The sequence below is a fragment of the Lampris incognitus genome, chromosome 7 (genome assembly GCF_029633865.1).
Source record: "Lampris incognitus isolate fLamInc1 chromosome 7, fLamInc1.hap2, whole genome shotgun sequence".
Classification (NCBI taxonomy): Eukaryota; Metazoa; Chordata; class Actinopteri; order Lampriformes; family Lampridae; genus Lampris; species Lampris incognitus.
The window spans coordinates 32,979,236-32,991,328 of NC_079217.1; positions in this window are offsets into that span (position 1 = coordinate 32,979,236).

A 12,093-nucleotide genomic window follows, 5' to 3' on the forward strand; every position below is an offset into this window, starting at 1 on the left:
ACTATTGCCTTTATTCCTGCCTGAGTCAAACTATACTTTCACGTCTCCAGCTTCTTTAAAATGGAAAGAGGATTTTGACTGGTGCCAAGCAGACAGCTAAAACAGTACATACCCAGTTTCACCTGCTCTTCCATGCTTCATTATTTAGACATAACCTAACATAATTTAGATGTTGAATTAATGTTTAGATGTTACTATTCATGTTTGGCTAGGCCAAACATGAACTACTTTGCAAAGCAAATGGTCTGCTATGAGCCAGAGAGCAGCCTGAGGTCTTCAGGGGAGAGTCCCCTGAGTGTCCAAAAATCTAGACTAAAGCTACTCCAACTTTTTTTAATGTGTTTCTTCATTTTTAACTCCTTTTTTGGATAAATTTTACATTATTGTTGAAGTGGCTTTTAATGCCGTTGCTAAAAAAAAGCATGTGGTTTTTCAAACCCTGGGTAAATAATCTGGATGAATGAAAAATTAAGAATGAAAGAAAAAGCCAAGTGAAGTGGGTCAAAGAAAAGTGAGAAGAAAAGGAGGGGGAAAAGGCGGTTATCTTTGAGAAAACTCATACACGGCCCAGCCTTGCATCGCCTGATGGAAACCAGATGTAAGAGAACGTTAGAGAGGGCCGCAGCCTCAGGATATATCCCTCTCCCTCAGGAAAACCCCCTCCTTTGACCACCACTATTGAGCAAGGTGACGCAAGGCTTCTCCAAAAAGAAAGAAAATAAAAAGCCAACGCCTACATTTGGTTGGCAGTACAGATTGGTTTGAATGTGAGTAAGTCTGGTGATTTTCGGACCATCGTCTGGAAATGAGATGATGTCTGAGAATAATGGGTTTGAAAATGAGGCCACACCAACTGTCTTTACACTGATTCATTTAAAAGGATATATATTTTCCATGTTTTGCTAACTGATATTTTGTTCAGCAGTGAAGTAATGCATCACACAACTGTCATTTTGCATGCTGTATATTTAGGGACTTGACATTATGAATATCCCTCTGTGAGTATTTCATCTGCTAGGTGTGGTGTCCCTGAGGTGACTAGGGATATAATGTAAATTTGCTTAGTTTAACTTCAACATAATCTTTAACAAGAACTTCAGCAGGCCACAATGATACAACATGAGACATTTAACATATCAACACAAAACCCTTAAGTTTAATACTGTGTGCTGTGTCCTCAGGACTAACAACCCAAAATTTGGAGAATGCACACAAGAGAAGAGAAGAGAAGAGAAGAGAAGAGAAGAGGAGAGGAGAAAAGAGAAGAGAAGAGGAGAGGAGAGGAGAGGAGAGGAGAGGAGAGGAGAGGAGAGGAGAGAAGAGAAGAGAAGAGAAGAGAAGAGAAGAGAAGAGAAGAGAAGAGAAGAGAAGAGAAGAGAAGAGAAGAGAAAAAAATCATATCATCCTCTCATGTCTTTCAGTGTTGGCCGTGACAAGCCCAAATATATTTTCCTTCATTTCTAGATGATGGAAGGATAACGAACTCAGACTGTGCCGTATATGACATATATGGAGTCCAACAGTCAGTGACATTGTCTGGAGGACAGACACAGTCATGCTGTAAACAGGCTCGAAACAAACCATAGTTAACATGGTTTGTCAAGCTGCAGCCCTGTGTCAAACTTGCCTCCTTGCAATGGCATTTTTTCTTCAATAGAAGTTACTGAGTACAGTGGGGGTAATTCAAGAATGTACGGTTTTCTTGAAAAAAATATTGCCATATTTTATATTTTATACAAGTGTTGAGATGCTAAAAGATATAGTCTGCCCATTAGTGATTTATTACATTCACTGGTTTTGTTTTGCCTTAACTTGTACCTACTATTTATATTTTTGTTCAATGAAGTTTTCTGTGGCTGCATGTGGTTACTGCTTCAGAGACATTGAGATCATATCTGTGTAACATCTGTCAGTCCAGACCCACTTTTGTACATCTGGTGAATGTGCAATACAAGTTCAATATTTGAATGTCTGGCTAGGGACCCTCTTCGATGTGTGTGTACGTACAATAGAGGTTCATTATCTGAACTTCTGGTCATGACCCATTTTGGACATCTGTGGATGTGCAAGAAAAGCTAAATATCTGTAAGTGTATCCAGGACCCATTTTGGAGGTCTACAGACATTCAAGACAGGTTCAATATCTGAATCAATCTGAAACATGTCATTTAAAATAGTGCAATTGTGAAATGCAAGATGTTTTTTGACAAATAATCATGCGAAACACCTTTTAAATAAATAAATAAAAATCACATTATTATGAAAATGGCAATAATATAACATTAAGTTGATATTATGTAATTATTTCAAAATGATTCAATTATTTACAACTTTATTGAATAATTTACCTTGTAAAGGGGTGAAAATGTTATGGGAAATTTAATCATAATTTGTTAATTTTTGGCAAATATACTTAAATGGAAACCAAAGACAGACTTAGGATTAAGGGAATGAGTAGAAAAGAAAAGTAAAAACAAAATATTTCACAATGTGTTTATTTAAAAAATTCTGGCAAGAGCAGATCGCTGATAGCCACTTTAAGGTCTGACCTATCAAACCAGCACTACATGGTGAATGGGCTGCTTTGGTTGTCTGTCATATTACACTGAATCTTTCCGGCTATTTAGAGTGTCAGTTAATGCATATTACTGGCTGCAACAGAGAGTGGCCCCCAATCATATTGGTTCTTCATGCCATTGGACTCTGGCCACCCACTGCCAAGGACCGTGTGGTGGCTGTATGTAAAAAGCTGTCATATGCAGGCATCATCCAGCAAGGATGAATACATAATCATCCAGGGTCAAAGCCGCAGAAATAAGTAAAGTAAATAACCAAAGCATCACTGTCATCAGTGCATACGCTCCAACACTTGACTCACAAGATGAAGTAAAGGAGACTTTCTATGTTTGTCCTGGACATGTTCTCACCGAAGTCTCCAAGGAGGATAAGCTAATCCTGCTTGGAGATTTCAATGCGAGAGTGGGACGACAATTTGTGGAGAGGCATACTTGGCAAGGAAGGAGTTAGAAACACAAACACTGATGGCATCCTGCTATTAACAACATGCTCAGAACACAGCCTAATCATCACCAACATACTCTTCTGCCAGAAGAACAAATTTAAATGAAACTGGAGGCACCCTCATTCTAATATTTGGCACCTCATTGACTACATTATTGTCAGTGAAAGAGACCAGTGAGAGGTACTTAACATCAGAGTGCAGATCAGTGCAGATGACTGCTGGACTGACCACCACCTTATCCACTCTACCCTGTCCATCCAACTTCACCTGAAAAGAAGGGTGCAGAAATACTACTGAGGGTGCTCAGTATATCAATGCCCAAGCAATATCCAGATGATATTGAAAGCCACTGGGATATGCTCAGGACTGCAGTCACTGACATCTGTAAAACCACTCTTGGACATACGATGAAGAACCACTAAGATTGGTTTGATGAGAAATGACCTGGAAATACAATGGTTAATCAAAATCAAGAGGCAAGCCTTTACCATCTGGCAGAATGACATCAACTGCCAAAATAAATGAGCTGTCCATGCTAGACCAAAGTCAGCTGTCCAAAGCTGGGTCAGGGAATCGAAGAACCAGTGATGGAAGAAGAAGGCCCTTGAGATCCAGCACCTCGCATATTCTGAGGCTTCTTCAATGCTACTAAAGCAACATATGGTCCCAGCCACTGCTGTCTAACCCCCCTTCACTCCAAAGGTGGTTACACACTGCTAACAAGCAAACAGAGTCAATCAAAGAGAGGTGGAAAGAGCACTACCAGGACCTTTTAAACCAGGACTCTAGCCCTGAGATGGATGCCCTCCAACAACTCCCTCAACAACCCAAAGAAGAGGACATACCACCTAGTCTAAGAGAAGTCCGGGATGCCATCAGGAAGATGAAAATAAACAAGGCTGCTGGTCTTGATGGAATACCGGCAGAAGTACTGAGGGCACGTGGACCTACACTTCTCAGACCTATCTATGCCCTGCTACTTAAAATATGGGGAAAAGAGGAAATCCCTGTGCACATTAGGGATGCACTCATTGTCTCTATCTTTAAGAAAGGGGACAAAGCCGAGTGCAGAAATTACCCTGGCATTCCCTTGCTTTTCACCACAGGGAAAGCCCTGGCTAGGGTTTTGGGCAACAGACTCCTCCCAATATCAGAGGAAATTCTGCCAGAATCTCAGAGTGGTTTTTGTCCTAACAGAGGCACCATGGACATGATTTTTGCTGCTCACCAACTCCAAGAAAAAGCCCAGTAACAGAATTAACCATTGTACATGGCCTCCATAGACTTAACGAAAGATTTTGATTTCATAAACCGCCAGACCCTCTAGCTAATTATGTCAAAAATAGGCTACCCTGACAAATATATCAGTACTCAGTACTACGAGTACTACATGATAATATGTTAGCGAAAGTACTCGGCAGTAATGGAGACAAGACAAAGTCTTTCAAAGGCCACACAAGAGTTAAACAAGGCTGTGTCATTTTCCCCAACCCTGTTCTCTGTCTTCATTGCCACCTTCCTCTACCTCACAGGTCCCAATCTGCCTCAGGGAGTCAAAATCATGTACAGGACTGATGGGAATCTTCTGAATATTAATAGATTCAGGGCTAAAGGTAAAACCACCACCACATCCATCATAGAGCTGCAGTACTCCGATGACAACACATTAGTGTCCCTCATAGAAGAGGAACTACAGAGTATACTGGACACTTTTGCAAATATATGCAAGCAGCTTGGCCTGTCCATTAACATAAATCAAATCAAATCAAATCAAATCAATTTTATTTGTATAGTCCAATATCACAAATTTGCCTCAGTGGGCTTAACAGCAACACAACATCCTGTCCTTAGACCCTCTCATGTGATAAGGAACAACTCAGTGATGCTCAGGATGCCAAGCAGTGTCCAGACGCCATCAGAACAGTCCAGGACCCAAGCCACGTGACCAGCATCATCATGTGAAAAAAAAAGGATTTATAAACAGAAAAGGTGATGAGGGGAACATCAGGCAGCATCCAAGTGGTGACCACAATCTCCACGGAGACCTGGGTGGAGAACCGACTGCACGTGCACACAAGAGAGACTCACATGACACCATTCACAAACAGAAAAAGAGAAAGGAGAAGAGATCATTCAGAGAGAGAGAAAAGACTCGTGAGAGAAGAGAACAGTTTGCAATAGTCATTGGTCATAATCAATTAAGTCATCAATTAGTCATAATATATACACTATAATCTCGTCGGCAAAACAGTGGTTGGTAAATTCACTGAGACAGAAAACCAACCCGCAATGCAATACAGGTTGTGAGGCACTCAACTTAAAGGCAACTAATTGTAGGTTAATGCAAAAAGATGAGTTTTAAGTTTGGATTCAAAAGATTCAACAGATAGGAAAAGGCCCTGCCACAAGCTGACTTCTTTCTAACATTTGGTACACACAGGAGCCCTGTATTTTGAGAACGAAGAGCTCGAGATGGAATGTATGGTTTAAGAAGATCAGACAGGTAAGATGGAGCAAGCCCATTTAGGATTTTATAAGTCAGCAGAAGCACCTTGTATTCTGATCTAACATGGATAGGAAGCCAATGAAGGGAGGCAAGAATTGGTGTAATATGGTCAAATTTCCTAGATTTAGTTAGGATTCTAGCAGCAGCATTCTGAACCATCTGAAGACTTTTAGTACTAGAATGTGGCAGACCTGAGAACAGAACATTACAGTAATCAAGTCTGGATGAACCAAATGCATTTATTAGAGTCTCTGCATCAGCCATGGACAGAAAAGACCAAATTTTAGCTATGCACGTAAGTGAAAAAAGGCAGTCTTGGTGGTTTCCTTAATGTGCTTATCAAAGGAAAGGCTGGGATCTGCCACACTTTGTGAAATCACAGTCAATTGTTACCATTACTTGATCAAATTGGTGTCTGTGTCTAACAGGGTCAATGACCAGCATCTCAGTTTTATCCGAATTTAAAAGCAGAAAGTTAAGTGACATCCAGTTTTTCACTGTAGCCAAGTAGGCCTCCAAGTTAGTAATTTGAGTATCATCGTCAGCCCTTATAGGCACATACAGCTGAGTATCATCAGCATAGCAATGGAAATTTATTCCATAACTGCATATAATTTGGCCAAGAGGTGTAATGTAAAGAGAGAAAAGTAGAGGGCCAAGAACTGAGCCCTGAGGCACACCATATTTAACGTCAGAAAATTTTGATATAATATTATTATAGCAGTCACAATGTGTTCTTCCAGATAAGTAGGACTTAGCTGCAATAACTGGGACTCTCAGTGACTCATTGTATAGATATGAATTTGTTAAGACAGGATCTGCAGGAGTAGCTGGAGTTTAAGAACTAATTTTGTTTAAGATCTCATCAACCTTATTGCAGAAATAATCTAGAAATTCATGGGCCATGAATGGTGAGCAGCTAATAGATGGCTTCTTTTTAGTAAGTTTAGATACAGTGTCAAAGAGAAATATGGGGTTATTTTTGTTGATATTGATTAAGTGGGAGAGATACGCTGTTTTTGCAGCAGATAAAGCACACTTGTATTTCAATAAACACTCATGCCACAATAGGTAAAAAACTTCCATTTTTGATTTTCACCATTTGCATTCCAGTCTCCTGCAGGTCCACTTAAGAGCACATGTCTCATCAATAAACCAGTGTGTAGGCCTCTTTAGTTGCCTAGCTCTGGTAGTGAGAGGTGCAACTGAATCGAGGAGACTAGAGAGGGCCCCATTTAAGTCACTAGTGACATTTTCAACAGAGTCATTTACCACAGTGAAAGGAGTCAAGACTGCAGGCAGCTGCTGGCGAAATGCAGCTACAGTGGAGGAACCAATGTGGCGAGTGGCAATTACATCTGTGCTAACATTAACTGGACAGGCCAATAATGCTTCAAATTTGATGAGAAAATTATCTGAAACAGCAGATGTGGTTGGCAAGACATTCAGATCAGAAACAGCTATCCCTTTAGATAAAACCAAATCAAGGGTGTTACCACTGCAATGAGTCGGCTGTTGAATAAACTGAGTGAACCCAAAAGTATCAACTAGTGACAGAAAGGCTTTACTTAGAGGATTAGCAGCCTTATGCACATGAATATTGAAATCACCAAGAATTAGAATCTCATCAGAGGGAGTAACAAGACCTGAGACAAATTCGCCAAAATCCTCAAGAAATAATGAGTAACAGCCAGGAGGCCGATAGAGTACCACAATTTGGACTGAGCAGAGTCTATTCATGGCTGAGAGAGATGGACCAAGAACAAGAGCCTCAAAAGACTGGAATTTAGATTCAAGTCTAGAAGTCAGATTGAAAATAGATTTATATATTAAGGCAGCACCCCCGCCTTGTTTATTTTCCCGAGCTACATGGGCATAAGTATAGTCCGGTGGGGAAGATTCATTTATGGCAAGAAAAACATAATTGGTTTCAGCCATGTTTCACATAACCCAAACATATCGAAACTATGTTCAAGAATCAGATCATTTATTAGTAAGGCTTTGGTAGACAGTGATCTGATATTTATGACACCAAATTTAAGCATCTTGTGGAAGTGATCAGCAGAACTTTAGAGCTATCAATATGTGAAAGATTAATTGGAATTAGACCACTTTTTGACAGTTTTGGCAACCAATGCTTTGGACGATATGTGGTCACATTCTTGATAACATTAGCTGTTTGGTTCTGTAGATTATTAGGTACTTTGTTGCACATTTCACCACTACCAGTGGTAGGAATAATTACTAGATTATTGTGATTCACACATTTAGGAGAGGAGAGCTTGGGAACAATACAGCAGGGTAGGGAGACAGTCTCAATGTTATAGACCAAGCTGTCAGACTGATAATCTACACTATGAGAAATTCCCTGACTAATCATATTAATTAAACTACTTGACTCCACATCCGCACTAGATTTAAACCTAGCAGGCTCTCTAATCACCTGCAACCTGCTGAATGATAAGGCCCTAGTGTCAAACTAAACATAAACAGCTATATATATTGCTAGACAAAAGAGCGGCACCATCCCCAGTAGGGTGAATGTCGTCCGCTTTCAGCAGATAAGGGCAGCCCCAGAAAGAAGGCCAGTTATCAACAAAGCCGAATCCCTGCTCATTACAGTAATGAGCCAGCCAGTGGATCATTGAGGTGAACCTACTGTACATCTCAACATTACCCCTCACAGGTAAGGGACCAGAGACAATTAATCGATGCTGACACATCTTTCTGGCAAACTAAAGCATTCTGACTAGGCCGGCTTTTGTGATCTCTGATTGCTTCATCCTAGCATTATTGGTGCCGACATGAATAACAATGTTGCTGAAAGTAGTGGTGCAGTGTGTCTGGGTTTCCCTGACTCTCCCTCTGTGATGTCAGCACCCTAAGATTAAAAAAGATCCATATACTCTACCAACTCCCACCCAAGAGAAATATACTCTGCCCTCATCCATCTCTGTGGACAACACCAGATTTGGAAACATGGAATGGTTCCCATATCTTGGCAGCTTTCTCTCCTCCAAAGACAACATTGACATTGAAATACACCATTGTCTCAGTTGTGCCAGCCTGACCTTCTCAAGATTGAGTAAAGGGGTTTTTGAAAACTGCAACAATCAGGCCAGAACAAAAATCCTGGTGTACAAAGTGGTGGTGCTGCCCACCCTACTATACAGGTCAGAAACCTGGATCACATTTATAGCAGGCACCTGAGGGTACTCAAGGCATACCAACAGCGATGCCCCAGGGAGATCTTTAAGATCAGCTGGGAGGATAAGCACACTAACTTCAGTGTCCTCGAGGAGGCCAACATGCCTACTATAACTGCCACCATTGCACTACATCAGCTGAGATGGACTGTCCATGTCCTCCGCATGTCTGACTTTCGCCTCCCGAAACAAGTCCTTCACTCTTAGCTCGGAATAGGACGTCATCCCCCAAGAAGACAAAAGAAGTGATATAAAGATACCATCAAGGCCAACATCAAAAGGTTTGGTATTGACCTTAACACCTGGAAACAAGCAGCAAAAAAAAAGGAAGGCCTGCAGACTGGCTGTCTGTGAGAGTACTGGGTGTTGCAACCATGACCTCCACTGTGCTGCTGAAAACAAGTGCAAACTCAGAGAGGAGCAAGTTACCAGAAGGTCCCAAACCACATTCTCAACCCCTTCTTCACACCCTTGCCCACATTGCCCCAAAATATGTAGCTCCAGGATCAGCCTCTACGCCCACCTGGACCCACAAGGACCTAGAAGAAGGGCAATCATACTCGACCCCGAATGACCACCGATGACGTGGTGAATGGGCTCGTTTGGTTGTCTGTCATATTAGGCTGAACCTTTGAGGTTATTTAGAGTGTCAGTTAATGCATATTACAGTTGACAGATGAGAACTTCATATCTTTATAAAATCTACTTGTCTGGCATGAAGAAAACAATATATTTTTGCTTTTAAAAGCATCATGTTTGAAATGACTAAACATATTGATCACTGGCATAGGTCGCAAGATGATGAAATTTACTCATCTTAATTTAAGAGGAGGAAGAAAAAAAGAAAGACAGAAAGAACAAAAGAAAGAAAGAAAGAAGCTGTTGTTTAATTTTTTGTAACCTGAACAATCTACATTATCTAAAAAAAGCAGCTAAACCAACTTGTCTATTTCAAGAAAAACACCTTTCTTGCTTTTCACTACCTCTATTGGGAATGAAAATGAAAACTTTGCAGTGTTCCCTGTGATTTAGATAATTGATGAAAGTGAATCAAAAGAAAGTGAGTCAGCTGCTCAAACAGCTTCCTTTTCCTGAGGTTCTGTCCAGGAAGGTCGGATTACATTTGCCTGATAGCCGCTCAAGAAATCATTGAACAGTTAATAAAGATGCCCTGGTTCCACTTGCCTGAAATCATTATATAAACTTCAAAGTCTCCATGAGGTTTCTAGTAATTGCATTACAGTGCCAGACCTCTGCAGAGAATTAAACGATAATCTCCTGATTTCTCACATCGCATCTCAAACAACCTTTAATCACAACCAACCTTATCAAAGTTTTACTTAAAAAACAAGAGTGAAAATGTGATGAATGCTTGGAAGTTCAATTAGTATAATGAAATGAATGCACTCATGCCAGCATGGGGCGTTCTGGATCAAGAAACTCACTAATTTCCTACGGTGAGCATGCACGTGCATATATGTCTTTGTGTGTGTGTGTGTATGTGTCCACATTTTGTTTGGTGTTTTAATTTCTATTTTGAGATTTTCTCTCCGCAAAGTTTTTATTCTTTGACCCCTTCTTTAATGTCTTTCCTGTGTGCTTTCATTGTCTCAGGTGAGGCAAACAAAATATTGCAATGGCACACACACACACACACACACACACACACACACACACACACACACACACACACATACACACAACAACAACAACAACAACAAGCCACATGCACCAGATTGGCAGGCAGAATAAAACCATTGTTGACTTTAATGCAGTACATACAAATACACCCACCCTCCTCTGAGTCTTAGAGATCTTGTCTAATTGTTTTCTCTGTCAAGCGTGGAGTCCTTCCATTAACCAGTTTGTGAGCCTATCCCTCAACATTAAATTGCTAAAACTCACTGCAACACTTGAGGATCAATGGTGACCGTAAAAGACCAATTGTGCCTTTGTTTTTTGTTTTTTTCTTTGTTTGTTTTTTTTGCCTGTTGGCTCCCTTTAGATGACCGAGGGAAAAAGGTTATCTGTGTGGGACATTTGTCAGATAACACTGTCTTTAGGTTCACACCGGAGGACCCAACCACTCTAGGAGGGGGAAAAAAAGAAACAGCTGATAACAGGGGCTGCTCTGTTTACAACGTATTGTAGTCTGGCACTTCTTTGTTTCATTGAACACGAATTTCCTTTCTCACTGTGGTTCTACATTTATGTCACATTCCTTCAACATCAACCAGGATACTGTATCTAACCCAACGTCCCAACTACTGATGGTATTGAGGGGGGGGGGGACCTTCACGAATCAAGTTTGAATAGTAGTAAACGATCGTATGAATTTCACAAGAAAATTCAGTTTCAAGGTACATTTTCGCTGGAATGTGTAATGTGCTGGACATGTGCGGGACACTGATTTTCTCTGCCCGCTTATCTCTTGGTAAGTAAGCATAAAACATCTACTATTTCTTTTTTAATGTATTACTAGTTTTTCCCCTTATCCCACCGGTTAACCCAATGGCATATGGCCGGAACTTTTGTCGAATAACTCCCCTGGCTCACGTTTCCACAGGAAGGAGATAGGCGTAACACTAGCTTCCTTCAAACTCGTGTCGGCTGCTCTCGTTATTTTACACACTGAAGCCTCGCATGGGTTGCATCCCCTTCAAGCCGCGAAGGAGGCGTAGGGAGAATGCTTTCAGTTGCTTGGCTGCAGGGGCGCGGGTCGGCCAGAGGGAGCGCTGGAGAACGACGAGTCTCCGAACATTACACAGATCTACACTCACGATCCCTCGGGTAAGGGTGGCCAAATGAATACCCTACCCCGTGGACGCTCTGGCCGTGACCGGTTACGGCGAGTCTGGGATACGAACCTCCCAGCCACATGACGAGCGGGTTGCAAGAACGGCGGTTTATTCCGCTCGGCCACCAGAGCGGCTCAAACATCTACTATTTCAGTGTCACCAAATGGTCATCAGGCCCTCCCAGTACTGATGGTTTTCTTCTCTGCTGGATAGTTCATTGTGTTTTCTTGTTTCTGGCCTAAGACCTTCCTGACTTGTACAGAAAGCCAGCAGTACAAAGGGGGTTGGGGGGTGGAGGAGCATGAGGACCGGACACCTTGATATTATCAAATTAGTGTTTTGAGAACCTTTCTGAATAAGATGTTTCTCTTATCTTCAGTTATACCCCCCCTTACATCTCACATTCCTCAACTTCTAATCTAATCTTATGATATGATTAGTGTCTGGTGCTCCATGAGGCCAGCTGATACCACTCAGATCTGCTAACTGCTGACTGTCTCGTAGGTGGCTTCAGATAAAAACATCTGCCAAATGAGTACATGCAAATCTAACCTTGGAGGGG